Source organism: Parasteatoda tepidariorum, chromosome 4 (assembly GCF_043381705.1).
Source record: "Parasteatoda tepidariorum isolate YZ-2023 chromosome 4, CAS_Ptep_4.0, whole genome shotgun sequence".
NCBI classification, from domain to species: domain Eukaryota; kingdom Metazoa; phylum Arthropoda; class Arachnida; order Araneae; family Theridiidae; genus Parasteatoda; species Parasteatoda tepidariorum.
In genome coordinates this window covers 63,275,538-63,292,809 of record NC_092207.1, presented here as the reverse complement: position 1 = coordinate 63,292,809, position 17,272 = coordinate 63,275,538, and positions in this window count along the sequence as shown.

Genomic DNA, 17,272 nt, shown 5'->3' with positions numbered 1-17,272 from the left:
TTTTTTTCTCAGGTCATTTTTTATCAACTTTCATACCATTTCTACAAAAATTACTTGTTTTTGGCAGTCACTAAAAATATCTTTGCTGTTTGAATTTGTTTTTTCTAATAATTACTTCATTTATATTTCAGTTTCAATTTAAATAAATTTTTTTACAGATTTTTTTCAGCAATCATTTTTTTATACATTTGGCTAATTTTAGATACTCTTTTTAACTTTATTTTTCCAATCGTATAACGATATTTTCTTTTCTTTTTGAGTGTATTCCAAATGATAACAATTAAAAAGAAGAAAATAAAAATTGCGCACATTTTCAAGAGTGTATTTTAGATCTTCGTTATAACTTTTTCAAAAATTTTATTCAGCCCTAGCCATAATATGTAAGTTGTAAATAAAATAAAAATAGACATAAAAATTAATTTGTTGATGAAATTTTTAAAAAAAATGTAAAACTATCGTAAATAAAAATAAAATAATAAAAATTTGAGTTCTTAACTGAAAAATAAATTCAGAAAAACAATTAAAATTTACGAACGACAGGAGTACAAACTTTAAAAAAAGCATTTTACATTTTCAAAAAAATTAATTTTTGTTATTTTGCATTTTTTTTTTCATTAAAAAACTCAATTATAACATATTTTAAAATTCAGAGTCATTAAAATAAAAATTAGATCTAATAATTTCAAGAAGCAAAAATTTACTTAAAAATAAATTTTATAAGTTTTAAGGTGCAATTCACCCTCACAATATTTCAAGTAAACACGCTTAGCTGGAATTTGGAAATTTTTAAAAATTTGCATTGTGACTGTTCAGTTTCTGTATTAAATAGGGACCCAGTTTATATATCCATCAAATTAAAGCCCCTTTACTCCTTGATCCAGCCCAAAAGGTTGAAACTTTGAACCTCTTAATATTAATATATTTTTCACGTACTTCGCTATGTCTCGAGAAATTTGAAAGCGAATCGGAAAATTTTTGCACACAATTACTTTATCCAAAAATAACACCAAAATATAATTTTTAATAATTATTTATTATTTGATATAATAATATTCGAATGAATTTGGAATTGTAAGGCATTCAAATTTTTTCATCATTTTAAAAATATGCAATTTTGAATTGCAAAGTACAAAATTTGAAAAAAATCGGTCGGATAGTTTTTTAGAAATTGAATTTTAAACGTACGACTTTTTAAAACTCAAATTCTCAGAAACTGTACGACATCGATTTCGTTCAAATATTATATTTTACCAAATAAAATTACATTCTTTAAAATTCGAAATTTTCAGTTGAAAACTTGCTCGATTATTATTGAATAAATTATAAAAAAATGTATTTTGCATAGAATTTTCTTTAAATAAACAAACTTTTCAACTGAGCTCAAACTTTTTTTGGTTCACTTTCTAAATTCTCTAGATGTAACTAAGCATGCAAAAACTTATATTAACATTAACGAGTCTGAACTTTCAACCGCTCTCCTGATCAAACTATGAAGACCATATTTCACAGATTGTGGCTATATTTTGCACGTCCGAACCATCAGGACCTGGTGGCCAGACAACTTGACCAGGGTGTCCCGTTTTTTTTTTTTTTTTTTTTTTTGTACGCATTGAACATATGTCAGAGATTAATTGAATTATCTCGCTCTTTGGAAACAGATGTTCTCAGTTTACTATTAGCCAGGCACGGCAGTTTACTATTAGCATGGAAAAGTGTCTAGCATTTTATAATCAGCTGGACACTTAAGTTTATTTTACTGAGCTCATATTATTTTAGTCTTATATGAAAAAAGATCAGTGGTTGCTCAATTAGCCTGATTTACTCCAGGTAGTTTGCAATAAGACAAAAGTGATAAACGTTTACTCTTATCAAACAGCTGTAAGCTTAAATCTTTGCTTACGGTATACTATGTTGTACCATCACATGTGGTAAACATGTTGTACCAGCCATAAGAAAAAGGTTAAATAAATCAGCCTGATTCAGTAATTCTTCGCCCATATCCTTAATGGCATACAAGCTGACTGTGATATGTCTAAAAAATATCAGTCAAATTAATAAGTACTGAGGATTTTTCCAATTATCTTGATGCTATTTAAAATGCCGAATTTTTCTGTTTGTTTATGACACATATATGCACTAGATAAAGAATGTTTTTATACATTAAAAAAATTATCTCATCTGTGGAGAAAAAAATTTGATATTTTGATAAATGTTTTTAAGTTGTAAAGAAAAGAGGTCTAAGTTAAAATATAATCCATTAAAGATGCACAGAAGAAGGAAAAGTTAAGCAAGGGTTGAAATTAAACAGAGAAATCTTTCCCGGAGACTCTTTCTTAGAAATTGTTGCAAATTTATTTTTGATTTAACACTTAGTTCTAATTAAGAAACTAAATGTAAAAGTCACAGTTAAAAAGAGGTCTAAATTAAAATATAATCCATTAAGAGGCACAGAAGAAGGAAAAGTTAAGCAAAGGTTGAAATTAAACATAGAAATTTTTCCCGGAGACTCTTTCTTAGAAATTGTTGCAAATTTATTTTTGATTTAACACTTAGTTCTAATTAAGAAACTAAATGTAAAAGTCACAGTTTCCATTCAAACGTTCCAACCTATGCATCCAAAAATGTAAAATACTAAGATTTCAAGCCATTCTCTTAGTAATGAAAATTTATTTCACGAGTCATTAAGTCATGCAAATGCTCAACCAACCAAATCCTCTCTTGGATTCAACTAATTTCAACAAAGGTGTCATTGAATTGACTTCCTTCGCCACAAAAACCAATTAGCCTGCTGTTGAAAATGGCTGCAGTTGACGTCTGTATCACATCGTTAAAAGCATGAAATTAAATCGTCATTCGATATATCGAGTTTAGAAGAGTAAAAAAAATAAGTAAACGCGTTTCATTGCAACTTTATAGTATAAATCTGATAAAAAGATCTGTGAATTTCCGGTGCCTCCAAGAGGCAATGACCTTCAGTGTTAAAGAGAGATTATATAAAAACGTTATCCTCTATGATTCAAAGTCACTGATTGTCGAAGCTTCCGAGTTTTATGGAAGCAGTTTTTGTAGAAATTTTCACTTTTGCGGAAGCGGAAATAAAATTTTCGAAATTACAGGATGAGTCTATTTACAGAAGAGTCACTTTTCGTGGAGCATTATTTGTCACAAGCTGTGGATTTAATAACATGTGATAATGATATTGACTAATTGTCATTGTAAGGTAGCTCACAAAATACCATGAATAAGTCAAAAATACAGAATCCCCTGAAAAGTTGGAAACTTAACCTTTTTTAGCATAATAATCGAAAACAACCGAAAATATTGCATAATGGTTTAAAAAATTATAATGATATTCCTTAGCTATTAATAAATGTCATGCAATATAATAAATATATGCAAATAAAGATATAAATAATAACTATATAAATTATAAGTATATAAATTTTGAATACATAAATTATAAATAAATATATTATAAATATATAAATTATAAATATATAAATTATAAATATATAAATTATAAATACATAAATTTTAAATATATAAATTGTAAATATATAAATTATAAATATATAAATAAGGAACGTAAGTCATTAAATAAATGTCTAATAAGGAAAGATGATACTTTATGTTCTGATAATGTATTCTGATGTTTGAACTTAAAAAAGAAATTACTTTAAAACTATTTTTCGTATTGCTTTATTTTAATAAAGTGAAAAAAAGAACAATACTTGGAATGAATGCACAAAACAGAAGTTACAAAATTTGTTAAACCAAAATTTTCAACCCTAAAACCAAAACAAAATTTGTGTCTAGGAACATTAAGAGTATAAAAGAAATAAAAAAAATTTATATTAACAACATATTAGTGATATATATCAAATAATATAATTAACACTACAATTTGATAATGTCAAAATTGTTTGGCGATAAGATTTATACAAAATGAAAAATGGCTTATATTATTTAAACATAAGCATATCGAAACTAAACACAGAAGTATAAATTATTTACATATTAAAAATCGAGACATAAAAATATTCGATCGTATTTTTGTTTTCATAACTGTGACGTCAATATTCAAATAAACATAAACAAATGCATCTTTCGCTGTCTGGCGAAATAACTTTCGCCTGAATTTCGCCAACTGTTAGGTTGTGAGTCATTCAGGGATCGATAATAGCAGACGACATCCCTCTCCTCAGTCATGTCATTCCATGATTTATGTCTGACTCATCTTCTTATTTGCATTCACTCTATAAAATTAACTCTATCATTTTATTCTAGTCACCGAAATTGAAATATGGGTGACTTATAGCTCAATCAAAGATCCGACAAGTTGAAAAAAATTTAGAGTTTTAGTTTTAAACTTATCAGGATGTAAATTCGAAATGTTAACATTTTACATTGCATTTGAGTGATTTAAGTCGTAATTTTATAACTTAACTTAAATTCTGTTCCCGCTCGCTTCACTCACCAACCTCTATGATTTCTTCAAAAATACTTTTTCTTGACAGTAAAAATTATTTAATTAATTGGTTCTAAAAAAGTTTTATTGTATTAACATGGATATAGTTCTACAAACTAAGTTTCCAACTCGATTTGGATAAAATTTTAATATCGTCATTCTGCTTAGTTCATGCCTATTTAACATAAATTAACACTTTAAACTTACACAAATTAACACTTTAAACTTACACAAATTAACACTTTAAACTTACACAAATTAGCACTTTAAACTTACACTAATTAACACTTTAAACTTATACCTAATAAACTTCATACACAAATTTGTTTTATGGAAATTCTTATTTATTTTTGGTTAATATGAAAAATCGTTAAATACAAATAATACGGATTAAATAATTTAAAAAAATTCCTGATTTTGTAGTCACATTAGCACGATTAACACTTTTTTGGAAGAAAAGTCAAGATCTGTATGTAAATCTCATATATGACAAATTTGTGATGAACGAAATGTTAATATATAAAAAGTTAACTATTGTTGAATGTTTTATACAGCAATATGTATGTTTTTTATACAAAACTCATCCATCAACTTTTCGATATGAAATATTAATATATCCGAAATTTAACTTTTTAAATACAATGTGAATTTTAAAAAATTAATTTTTAATATTAAATTAACACTATAAACGACATTCTTTTTTACCATTCAATTTTTTTTTTTTACATAGTGAAAAAGTATTCCATAAATGCTTAATTTATTTCTAAACTTTTAAAAAACTAACTTGTATATCTACAGTTGACTAATTACTATAAATTTAACGTTCAAAAGTCAACATCTGTAGTTTAAGATTGTCATTTAAGACTTTAAAACAAAATTAAATTAATAATCACTATAAACATGAAAACGAAATAGATATTCACTTAATCCTTTTAAATAGACATATCTATCTTGAAATTTTAATTGCTTTTAGAACATTTGAAACTGTAAACATTATAGTTCCAGTATAAATATATAATTTTATTTACAATTCATATTGTTTAAATAATAAGTTCAGAATTAATAAGCTAAAAAAATTTAGTTACAGACAATTTTAAGGAAAATTAGTTTTCCAATTTTAGTTGCGCACTCACTTAAAAAATAAACATATCTAGGTTAAAAAAAAACTAATAGTTATCATTATATTACTTGCTAAAGATAACAATCAAAATTTCCACACTGTCTAATATTTCAGGAAACAATACATTCACAATTTTAAATTTTAGCTTCTGGGAAGCCTTATAGTTCTCTTTATTTTATGTTTCAAAATCTTTTATTTATTTGAATATTTAACAGAATTTAGTACAATACAAAAAAAGTAAAAGATAAAAATAAACTAGATATATTCTAAATACTATAGCTCTATATCGATGACTAAAATAATCTAATAAATGAAGTATTCGTTACTTAACACTATTGCTAATAATTATAGAATCGTTGTCTAAATTGAAATCCATAAAGTAACACAAAAAGCGCTCCACATTAGTGCTTAATAAGATAGATTAAAACAAAAATCACTACTGACAAAAGTGATATGAAAAACAACAAGACCATGTTGATTGTGTGATGAAACTTGGAGGTATCTCTAACAATCATATTTCTGTTTTCTCCAGAAATCAAGAAAACTGTGGATATTTTTAGTTCCATCTTTCTCATTAATAATTCATTAGACTACTAAAGCTTTTTTACTCTTTTTGTCTTGCTTAAATATTAATTTAAATACCTTTTGTCAATATTGATATGAAATCTTTAAAATATGAAGAGCGTTCATTACAGAACACCCTGTATATTAAAAAGATTATATTTTTATCTGAAAAAAAAACACTTTAAAAAAAACACTAATAAAAATATTTTATTTTATAACCAGTGTTGAACAGCCGGCCCAATCCTGAGTTCACGACTACCAATGTTCAATCCAGAAGACAAGAGCTCCAGGATCAAGCATTTTATATTTTATTTTATTTTATAACCGTCGTTGAGCAGCAGACTCAAATTTTGGGTTTACGACCACGAATGTTCAACTCCGTAGCCTTGTAATTTTGAACCAATCCAGAAGACAAGGAAACTCCTGGATCAGCACCCCCAGAGGTATGTTTTGTGATGGGAATATGGAGGATTTTGTGACTCGACTGATTTAACGTGCATTATTGCGATAACTAATATCTCGTTGGTTAAAAAAAAATTTCTCTGCGTAAGACTTTTAAAAACGACACAGCATTTCTAGTCATGGGTTGCAAAAACTAAATCATGACTTCATAACGTCCAAGGGTTTGGATTTACTTTCAATTCAAGTCAATATAAGTTTCTTGAGACAAGTCAAAATTCATTTTCTTCTTAAGTATTCATATTCATGCTAAAATCGTCGCCAAGTCGGTAATTATGAATAAGATAATTATGAATAAGTTAATCATAAAACAAAAAAAGAAATTTAAAATAGTATTACTTTAAAACATTAAACATCGCACTGGTGAAAATAGGGGGGGGGGGAAATAGTGCGTGGAGTCCCTCCGCTCGGAAGATGTTAAGCTTCGCAACCTGCGACGAAAATTGTAGAAGAATCAGCAATCGTAGAAAGATCACTAGTTCTATTCAACGTCTCTTTTTCCTGCTCCGCTCGCTTCCGTGCTCTGTAATAACGGTAATATTGTGCATTTTTCCCTCGTGGACCTCTTGAACCAGTGGAAGTGCTTGTGGTTGCCTCATCGTCTCGCCCTGGAAAATGTATTAATAATGTATGTGAATGCGTCATAATGTAATTTCAGAAGAGAAAACCTAACAATCAATTGATATTTACAAGAGATGTACCTTGACATAACCTTAAATCCGTCGCATTGTCCGTGGGATTGTTTTCACTCATTTTTTACAATTGTTATCCATTAAATTTGATTGTTGTTGTTAATTTACGTCGCACTAGAGCTGCACAATGGGCTATTGGCGACGGTCTGGGAAACATCCCGGAGGATGATCCGAAGACATGCCATCACAATTTTGATCCTCTGCGGAGGGGATGGCACCCCCGCTTCGGTAGCCCGACGACCTGCGCGCGAAGTCGAGCACTTTACGATAGCACAGTTTAACGAGGACCATTAAATTTGAAAATAAAAAATACTACCCTATTAAATTATATGTCTATCAAAACAAACTAAAAAAATATTTATAGGAAAACAATACTTTTATTATTTTTATGCTAGTGAGAACCAAAACAATATGGAAATGAATGAGGGAAAACTGGATCCTACCACGTGATTTCCCGGCCAATAAAAATGTAGCGTTAAACGTTTAACGCAACCTTGTTGGAAGTCGCATAAGAAGTATAACTTCAAAAGGTTTAATCCTAAAAATTAAAAATAATCGTCAGTTTCATTTAAACACATAGTTTTTCCAATGTCTAGTCTTGAACAAGTTTCACTTTTCTATCTGTGAATTTGAAAATAATATTCAAGAGTATAAACATCAAAAATGCTTAGTTTTAATTTGTGCGAATATAACTTGAATAGTTACATTATGCTAAGATTATTCTTTAATCCCTGCCTATAACTGTTTCTTACGAGTGAAGCTAATGATCCGCTAACATGAAAAGATCTGAAAATAACTATCGGATTAATTTAATCTCAAACACATTTCAACAAATGAGTTTAACAAATACATGCTCTCACCTCAATTTGATTTTAGATAAGCGTTAATCGATGTAATCGATGTTTGTTTAAAAATCAGGATTATTTCGAATGCTTAATCAGATCAATTCTTTTAACACCGGAGGATGAACGCTTAAAAAAAAAAAATTCATGTGAGAAAATCAAAATAAAGCTCCCAAATTTTTTTTGGAGATAGTACATTTTTTTCCTATACATTTGTCATAATATTCCTATTTATTCTTATCGTGAAAACAGTCAGTTATTTTCTTTCTAATTTTTTTTTCTAATGTCTTTTTATTTTAATTAAACTTCTCCTTAAGCAAAAATAATTTACCTAGTGATAAAAATTAGAAAGATTTAACTTAGAACTAACTGTTTTCGTCGCTTACCATTTTCTAAATAATTATCTAAATATAAATCTTAATAATTACAATTATAATCGGAATAATTATTACTCGAAACAATAAATGAATAAAAGTTTTTTTTAAGCTAATCACTACTAATGTAGTAAATTGTTCAACGAAAAAGAAATTTCCGATGCAAGTGTAAAACTAAAAATTCTTTTCTAACCTATAAAGGTTATATTTCTAACCTATTTTCGAACCTATTTATAACCTAGAAAAATCCTTAAAGTTGTATTTCTTAATAGCAATATTAGAGGTGGAAGAATAATGTACAGTCTGCAAAAAAAAAAAAAAAAATAATAAAAAAAAAAAAAGAAAAAAAATGATCACCAGTAAATTTTTTGAATGGTTTGTCGAATTTTCATTCCGTAAAGTGCAATATCTTAAAAAAATTTCTTAAAATGTTAAGTTAACTGAAACTGTGGCGAATATGCTCATTTTGGAGCAAAACCTGTCGATTTTTTATTGCAGTTGATTTAGCGCTCAAAAATAACCCCTAAAACCAAATTCCATAAGATTCTGATAATTAAACAAAAAGGATATCTAAAAAAAAACAAAAAAACACACGTCATGAAAAAAATGGAATGTCGTTAGTTTTTGGCATTAGTAGAAATAGATTTACGTAAATTATCACTTGGGAATCGTGCATTGCGTAAACCTACTCATTTGTACTGTAAAGTGAATATGACCCCAAATTTATAAAATTATGATGCCAATTTTTTAGTTTTTCGTTTGCGTAAACTTATCAATTTGCGCTATGAAGTAAATCTGACTCCAGATTAATAAAATACTCAAAAAGCAGTTGTAAGATTTTCTTTCCTCAAATAAAAACTTGGAAAAAAGTATTTTATTGCTTTCTTTTCTGCCTGTTTCACTTCAAATGGGTGGAGTGATTTTGCCTTAATATAACTTTCTTTCCCAAAGATAATTTTTTTTTACTCCCTTAAGAATTAAAAGTACGAAGAATGATACGAAGAATGAACCTTAAATTTGTTTGTATTTGATAAATAAATCTATTACTTTAAAGAATGTTTTTAAACATAGCTAAATGAACAAAAATTGCGTAATGAAATTATTTTGGAATTCCAAAGCAACGAATGTTATGAAGTACTCATTTTACCAATCCACTGAGTGAATGAAAGATAAGCCTTGGTGCAATTGCGTTCCTTCCAATCGTGTGTCGTTCGCCTTCCAATGAAGTGGACCGGGTTCGAATCCCAGAGATGGCTGGCCAATACAACCCAGCTTCCACCGACCACTGTACTGACGTAAAAATATCCTCCGTGGTAGATGGTTCATGGTTTAGTCCCCTTGCCGTCAGGATAACCGTAAGAGGTTTACGTGGTTTTCCTCTCCATGCAACGCAAATACGGGTCAGTTCCATCAAAAGTTCTTCCCACAGGCAAATTTCTCTCAATACTTGATCCAGGAGTTCCCTTGTCTTCTGGATTGGGTTCAAAATTACAAGGCTATGGAGTTGAACATTAGTAGTGGTAAACCCAAAAAATTGGGTTGGCGGTTCAAAGATAAATAAAATAAAATAAAATATGTGATATAAAAACATATACCTTTATATTAAATATATTTTTGTGATGAAGATCAACAACAAATGTAACCTGTGTATGATTTATAAATATTCATAAAAACGTTTGTACATTGAAAATAGGTTTTAAATTTCTAATCTAAAGTAAATGCTCTTGTATTGGTAAATGTAAAATGGCTTCATTAAATTTAATAAAAATACATAGGTGAATGGAAAATGACTTAGTAATATAAGAAAGACAGTATTCTCCGTACTAAAAAACTAATAGCGAGTTAGACAGTACTAAAACTCAGTACTAAAAAACTAAAAATAGCACAGTTCTTTTTCTAATTTCATAACCATAATAATCTTAATCCCGATGAAATAGACTGCCCGATAGCAACAATACGCGAACTCGTCGCGTTAGTTTTGCATTCTATCGACTTGGATAAATCTGTTGCCTTATATGTCCATGTTTTCATGTGAACATTTAAATGGAAATAAATAAAACAGCAATAAATCAAACAACGGGTCAAGTCAACTAAACAGGGTTAGATCGGAGAAAAAGAGGACAAAGAAGTCGAAATCTTTTGACCACTTTTAAGGTATATTAAGGGATGATTGACACCCATTGAGAAAAAGTTCAATAAACTTTTTTTTTTCATTTCCTTAATTATTTGATTTTATTTTAAATCAGTCAAACAACAAGTTTGATATATATATCATTTAAAATTTTATTTATTTAAGTGTATCGTAACATCAAATAATGAGATACTTAATATTCACTGTAATTTAAATTTCAAAAATAAAAATGAGGAACAGTTTACGATTATAATTAAGTTTGCTATTTTTCGGAGATTATTTCAAATTACATATTGTAGAGAGAAAAATATGTTAATCTCAAATGCTACAACTCTGAAGTGCACACTGAGAATCACACCTTCAGGAGAATTAGTTAGAATCCTTGATCTATATTATCAGGTAAATTGATATTGAAATAGGTTTTTGTTTAATAGGTTAAGTTGAAACATATTATTGTTTAGTTATTATTGTAGTGTTGTATAGATAGAAGCGGTAATTTGCGAGATTATTAAGGTTCAACTTTTAACAGTGTAGAAAAATTGCGCTTCATATATTATTGTTGTTATTATTATTATTATTCTGTAATTCAGAAACTTTCTCTGAGAATGTGATGGCTTGCTATATTATTATTTTTTAATTATATTTTCCACTATCAAGGAATGTTTTGTGGCTTGTTATTGTTCCTCAAAATTATATTATTATTATTATTATGCATTTCATAAACTTTCTTTGATTATATGACTTACTAAATTATTATTTTTAACAATATTTCCAACTGTCAAAAAATATTTTGTGGCTTGTTATTGTTCCACAATAAGATTAGATTAAATATTACTTGATTAAAAAAATTCAGTTCATTGGCTTCAAAAATAGGCAGATGGAAATAAAATTTGACATGCTTCAAGCGATCAAAAATAGGCATCCATTCTCAAGATGTGCCAGATGTGAATGAGAAGAAACATAAGTGGTTTGTTATATAAAACGTAAAGTTGTCATTGAAAAATATAAAATTAAGGTGAAAAACAAAACTGGAAAAACAACAATAGCCTAAAGTGAAATAAAAAAAAGCTTTTAAGAAAAAGAAAACAGAACAAGATTAACCACCGTGGTCGAGAGGAGCAAATCAGTAAAATTGATGCGAAATTAATGTAGTTAATAAGGGAATCATCATTCATATAAATGAAACAAGATTCCAGGGTATCAAGATGAAGTGTGACAGGGATGGAAATAATTCGGGCATTGTTGAAATTGAATTTATGCCCAAAATTCCAACAAAGGGCATCAATTGATGATATATCGAATGCTTAATTAATGGACATATCTATAGTGTTTTGCTTTAGTCAAAATTTTAAAGTAAGTCTGGTCTGTCCGATGTAGCTATGATCGCAACTTGTAAGTTATGTGATAAATGGCCCAAAGATTTTCACTTACCACGAACTTTTTAATGCAAGTTAATATTGATACAAAGAAGAAGAAAAAATCGTATTGAAATCTGTCGAATTACTAGTGATGAAGAAATGGAATGAAAAGTATCAAAACCTGTTTAATTGTCTCATGGAACATGGAGTTTTTTGCTTTCGCTTCCTCCAGCAATCAAACTGGTTTTGATGCTCTCATTTTCCCCTTCTTCAATTGTAAAACATCAGTTTTTAATTTAGATTTTTTTACGCCTAGTATGTACAATTTACTGTTATACTAGCTTGCATACCTAACATTGTATATTAAGAACCCTCGTTAAGAAAAACTCAGTAAAGAAGAATCTCTTACAGTTTCGCCGACTAGAATCAATGCTAAATAAGACTGAAGGGTTTTAAAAATGTTATTAGTTTTAATTATCTCTCTAAATATTTGAGGATTAACAGAGTTGTATGTATGACTTAAAATTGCAAAACTAAATAAAATTCCATTTACCACTTCAAAAATTATTCAATTCTATTATTTGCATAAATTAGAAATATAAATTGCGGTTTACTAACAAAAATTTATTTCTTTTATGAGAGTGAAACTCTAAAATATAGCTAAAATTTTATCTTGATTGAAATTTTAAAATGCTCAGTTTGAAAATAATTTTAATCTTTAATAAATGCGAAATATTTTTCGTTAAAGTATTTGTTTTCATTATCTAACTTTATTTCTACCTTCCAAAGCTTCCTTCTCTGGCAAATTTTAAACTTCAAGAAATTGACGTAATTCAAAGTTTAACGATCTCTTTTCCACGTATCAATTGAATCAAATAAAACCTATGTCTGTTCGATTACTTCCTTCGATTACTTATGAACTTCGACTACTTATGAACTTCGATTACTTATGAATTATCTTATGAACTTCCTGTTGCCCTAACATTTTCTTTTAGAGAACAATTTATCAAAGGAAAGAAAAAGTTTAGGTTTACCTCTTGACCCCTTTTACACCTTTGCGGGCTAACTCTATCAATGTTATATCGCCAAAGTTTATTTCTTCGTAAATCAATTTTTTGTTTTAAAAAAAAGAAAAGGTTTGTTCTTTGTATTATGTAAATTCCAAAAGTAAATTCTATTGAACTCTAATGTACAGTGCACACAAAAAACGGACCACTCTGAATAACTTAATGATTGGATCTTCCCGTTTTAAGGACTCAATCTTAATGATTCGAAGGGGTGACCTCAAATATGCAAACTGATTAGTCCAGACGATATTTCAAGCTACGAAATCATGCCCCAAAACGTACTTTCTCTGAATAAACATACCTTTTTTCGACTGATTTTTATTTCTGGCCCTCAAGGTATTGGGATCGGAGAAAGTCGACATTCTCTTAATTTCCGCCATTCACGATAACACTAATATAATACTTTGTATCGATATAAGTATATTTGGTACCTATTTTATTTATCTATATGTATAAATATATATATATAAATATATATATATACACATATAAACTAAATTCAGTGGCGCGACAGCCTATAGAGGGCCAAGGCCTACTGTGCCCATCTCAGTTTTCTTGACCTTGGGTTCTGGGGTGCAAGAGCAGATGTTCCGGTTAGGTGGTCAGCCGAACGCGAAACCCCCAGTGTTTAGTTCCCAAGCATGCGTGGTACTCATTTATCTGAAATTATCATTACCTACTGCAGATAAACAGGGTGGACACTCAAGTCAGATTTCCCTGATTTTTCCAGGCTTTCCAGATAAAACTCTTAAAATTTCCAGGTTTTTGTTTCGTTTTTCTTATAAAGTGTAGGATGTGTACAAGAAACGTGTCTATATTATTAAATATTTTATTCCAAATGTTATTTTTTTAACATATCATCTTGAAAAAAATAATTTAGTTGTACAATTTGGCAAGATTTTTTATTTATTTTTTAATATTTTGGTACAAAATTTTGAATCAAAAATCATATATTGACCAACAAAAGAGTAAAATTAAATATTAATATATAGTTGGTTCTTAAAAAAAGATTTTTTTTTAAAAAATTAAAATGTGTTATAAAAGGTAAAAATGNAAGCCATAACTGTGGTATATATATATAAACTTCACCTATTATCAAAATTAATTAAGTATCATTGGTGTTAATGTTAAATATAGTATGACGATAAATCAAGGTTTCCAAATAAGATTTCCGATACAGTAAAGATCTTCCCTTTGTTTAATAAACTGTGTAAAATACTTCACGAATGACACATATTACAAAAATCACGTCGAATGAATAATGTATAACATTTCATGACAAATAAGAAAGTAAAACAATAAAATACACAATTTGTTTAAGATTCCCCGCGTCACGAATTACTGATGTCATATTTCATGTCTGTCTGCAATAGAAAGCTATCGTTTGCTCTACCAGTACAGCCAGTCAATGATTCGAATAACAGTGAAGCGTTCTATCTTGGAATTTCCGAAAGAGTCATTTTGATAGGATTATCTCGAAAAAATTCCTTTTATCTTTAGTGCAGTCGTAGTGAAGAGATAGACACTTTTCTTTTTAAAAGGTGTAAAAAATGTGACTTCTGAGGGGAGGGGGGGGAGAATTTCTGAGAGACAAATGTTGTAGAGACAAAATGTCGTAAAAATTCTGTTTTAAAAAATGGTATTTGATTATCATTCCACTACACTGTCTGAATCGAAAGAATTTTTTGATGTTTCTGTAACAACACTTTATATTCATAACAAAAACTATTATTAATATTAATAAATTAACTTTTTATATTTTCCGAGTTTTACAATTAATATTAAAAAAACAATTTTTATTTTTAAATTTCTCAATAATCATTAGAGAGGTATCGTATTAATATTAAAACAGGTGTATATGTTACCGTGATTGACCGAAGAGAATGTCGACTTTCATCGGTGAATGTCAACAATCGCATAGTCTCTTTAGTGAATGTCCGAAGTATTTGTTATATCCGATTTGATATTAATTTATTCGTTGATGTTATTATATTTATTCTATATTTTAATATCTGCTAAGAATAAATTAAGAGAAACATTAGTATAGGGCAGGGGTTTCCAACTTACATGAGGCCGGGGGCCTCAATTTAAAACACAAATCAAATGGCGAGCCGCAACTTTATCAAAATTTTATGTAAGACTCTTTTATGTTTGAAGGAACATTAAATATTACTGTCAAATTTTTACCAAATTGTACAAAACAAAAGTATATTTAATTGCATATTAAAAAATTCGGGCTACAATAGCTTTAATGTGCACCCAGGTATTGAGCAATTAATGTGCAACAGATATCTAATTGTTGAGATATAAAACTTTAAAAAGGTTGGTATTAAAACTTACATAGTAGCACACAAAATGTTCAATGACAAAATTGAGGTTTGTCTGCTGCAACCACCCGAGAATAGATATTTACATTGTAAATTTACAAATGTGTGTGTAAATATTTTCGTCCAAAATGAGTGGTTTCAAAAAGTTAAATCGGAGAATTTCTTCGAGAAAATTTCTGATACACACATGCTAAATTATATTCACAAAATACAAAAAAAATTACATAAAAAAGAGCAACATACACGATTATTTTTGTATTCGAATAAATATTTTCTTGGATGCAAAACCTGAGAAATAATTTTTTTGCACCGTTGGTATGATAAATTTCACAGAAACGAAGAAATTAGGTTTTAATTAACGAGAAAAGTATTTTAAACCCATATAGATTTTTTACGAAAATTGTCCGCAAAAAAATTAATACTAATATAATTTAGTTCGCGGGCCACAAAAAAAGACTTCACGGGCAAGATGCGGAGCCCGGGCAGCCAGTTGGAAACCACTGGTATAGGGTATGCCGGGCAGAGGCACTGAACCTTAAAGAGAAAAAAAAAAGCTTTAGTGTAGGGTATACCGGGCAAATGTAAACTGGGTAGTGGCAGTTAACTAGACCTAGTATATATTTTAGATATTTACCAAAGTGACTACATAATTGTCAACATTCACCGGTGGAAGTTAACAACTACCAAATTCGATCTTTCACAGTAACAAGCCATAACTGTGGTGTGATACCTATCCGAATTTGGAGTTGAAAAACCACAAAAATTGTGCACATGAATAATTGTTAATGAATAGTCAATGAATAAAAGTTAATAGTGAATCGATCCTTCATACATCCTTTTAAGAATGTAGTTAAATCTAAACACAAATTATTGGAAAAACTTACACCAAACACGTATGTATTTACTCTATTCATAAATAGTTTTCCTTAATTTTGACGTACATTCGGAAACAGAGAGATGATAGTAATTGTAGATTGTTTAAAACCGCGCTCAACAAAGTGGAAGCTTGTTGCTCCACGATGCTGAACCTTCCACGGAGACAAAAGTTAACTGCTATAAAAAGGTAGAATATGTTTGTTTTTTAGTTGTCAAATAAAATAAGTTTTAATAACAAGACTTATATACATCTGTCATTTGTATTAAATACTTCTAAAATGTTTATTTTCTATTATCTTCCGTTGTTAAAGCCGAGTTCGAATTCATCTTAAAAAACTCAGTACTGCGTATGTGTATGATTATCAAACTAATTTTATTTTAAGATTTAGTATAATACATATGTTATTGTGAATAATCGAAATTGGTTATTATTGACTTCCACCGGTGAATGATGACAATCACATAATCGATTTAGTAAATGCCCGAAATATATACTAGGTCTACCTAAGTGCCACTGTCCGGTATGCCCTACATCAATGTTTTTTTAAGGTTCAGTGCCACTGCCCGGTATACATTTAGCCGGTACTCCGAACACTGATGTTTCTCCTAACTTATCCTCAGCAGATATTAAATATCGAATAAATATAATAATATCAATAAATAAAATCAATATCAAATCGGATATACCAAATATTTCGGACATTCACCAAAGCGACTATGTGATTGTTGACATTCACCGGTGAAAGTCGACATTCTCTTGATTTCGGTCATTCACGGTAACATGCACACACAAATTAATAATTCTTATTTTATATTGTATCGTAAAAACTACTTAGTTGATTCTTAGGTAAATCACATCTTACAGCAATTATTAATTTTAGTTTTATTGATGGTCTACTTTACACTAAGTAGAACATTCTTGGTGGTTCACTACACCAAGAATCAAGAGTTATGTATGATGTTTCACTACACCAAGAATCAAGAGTTACGCATT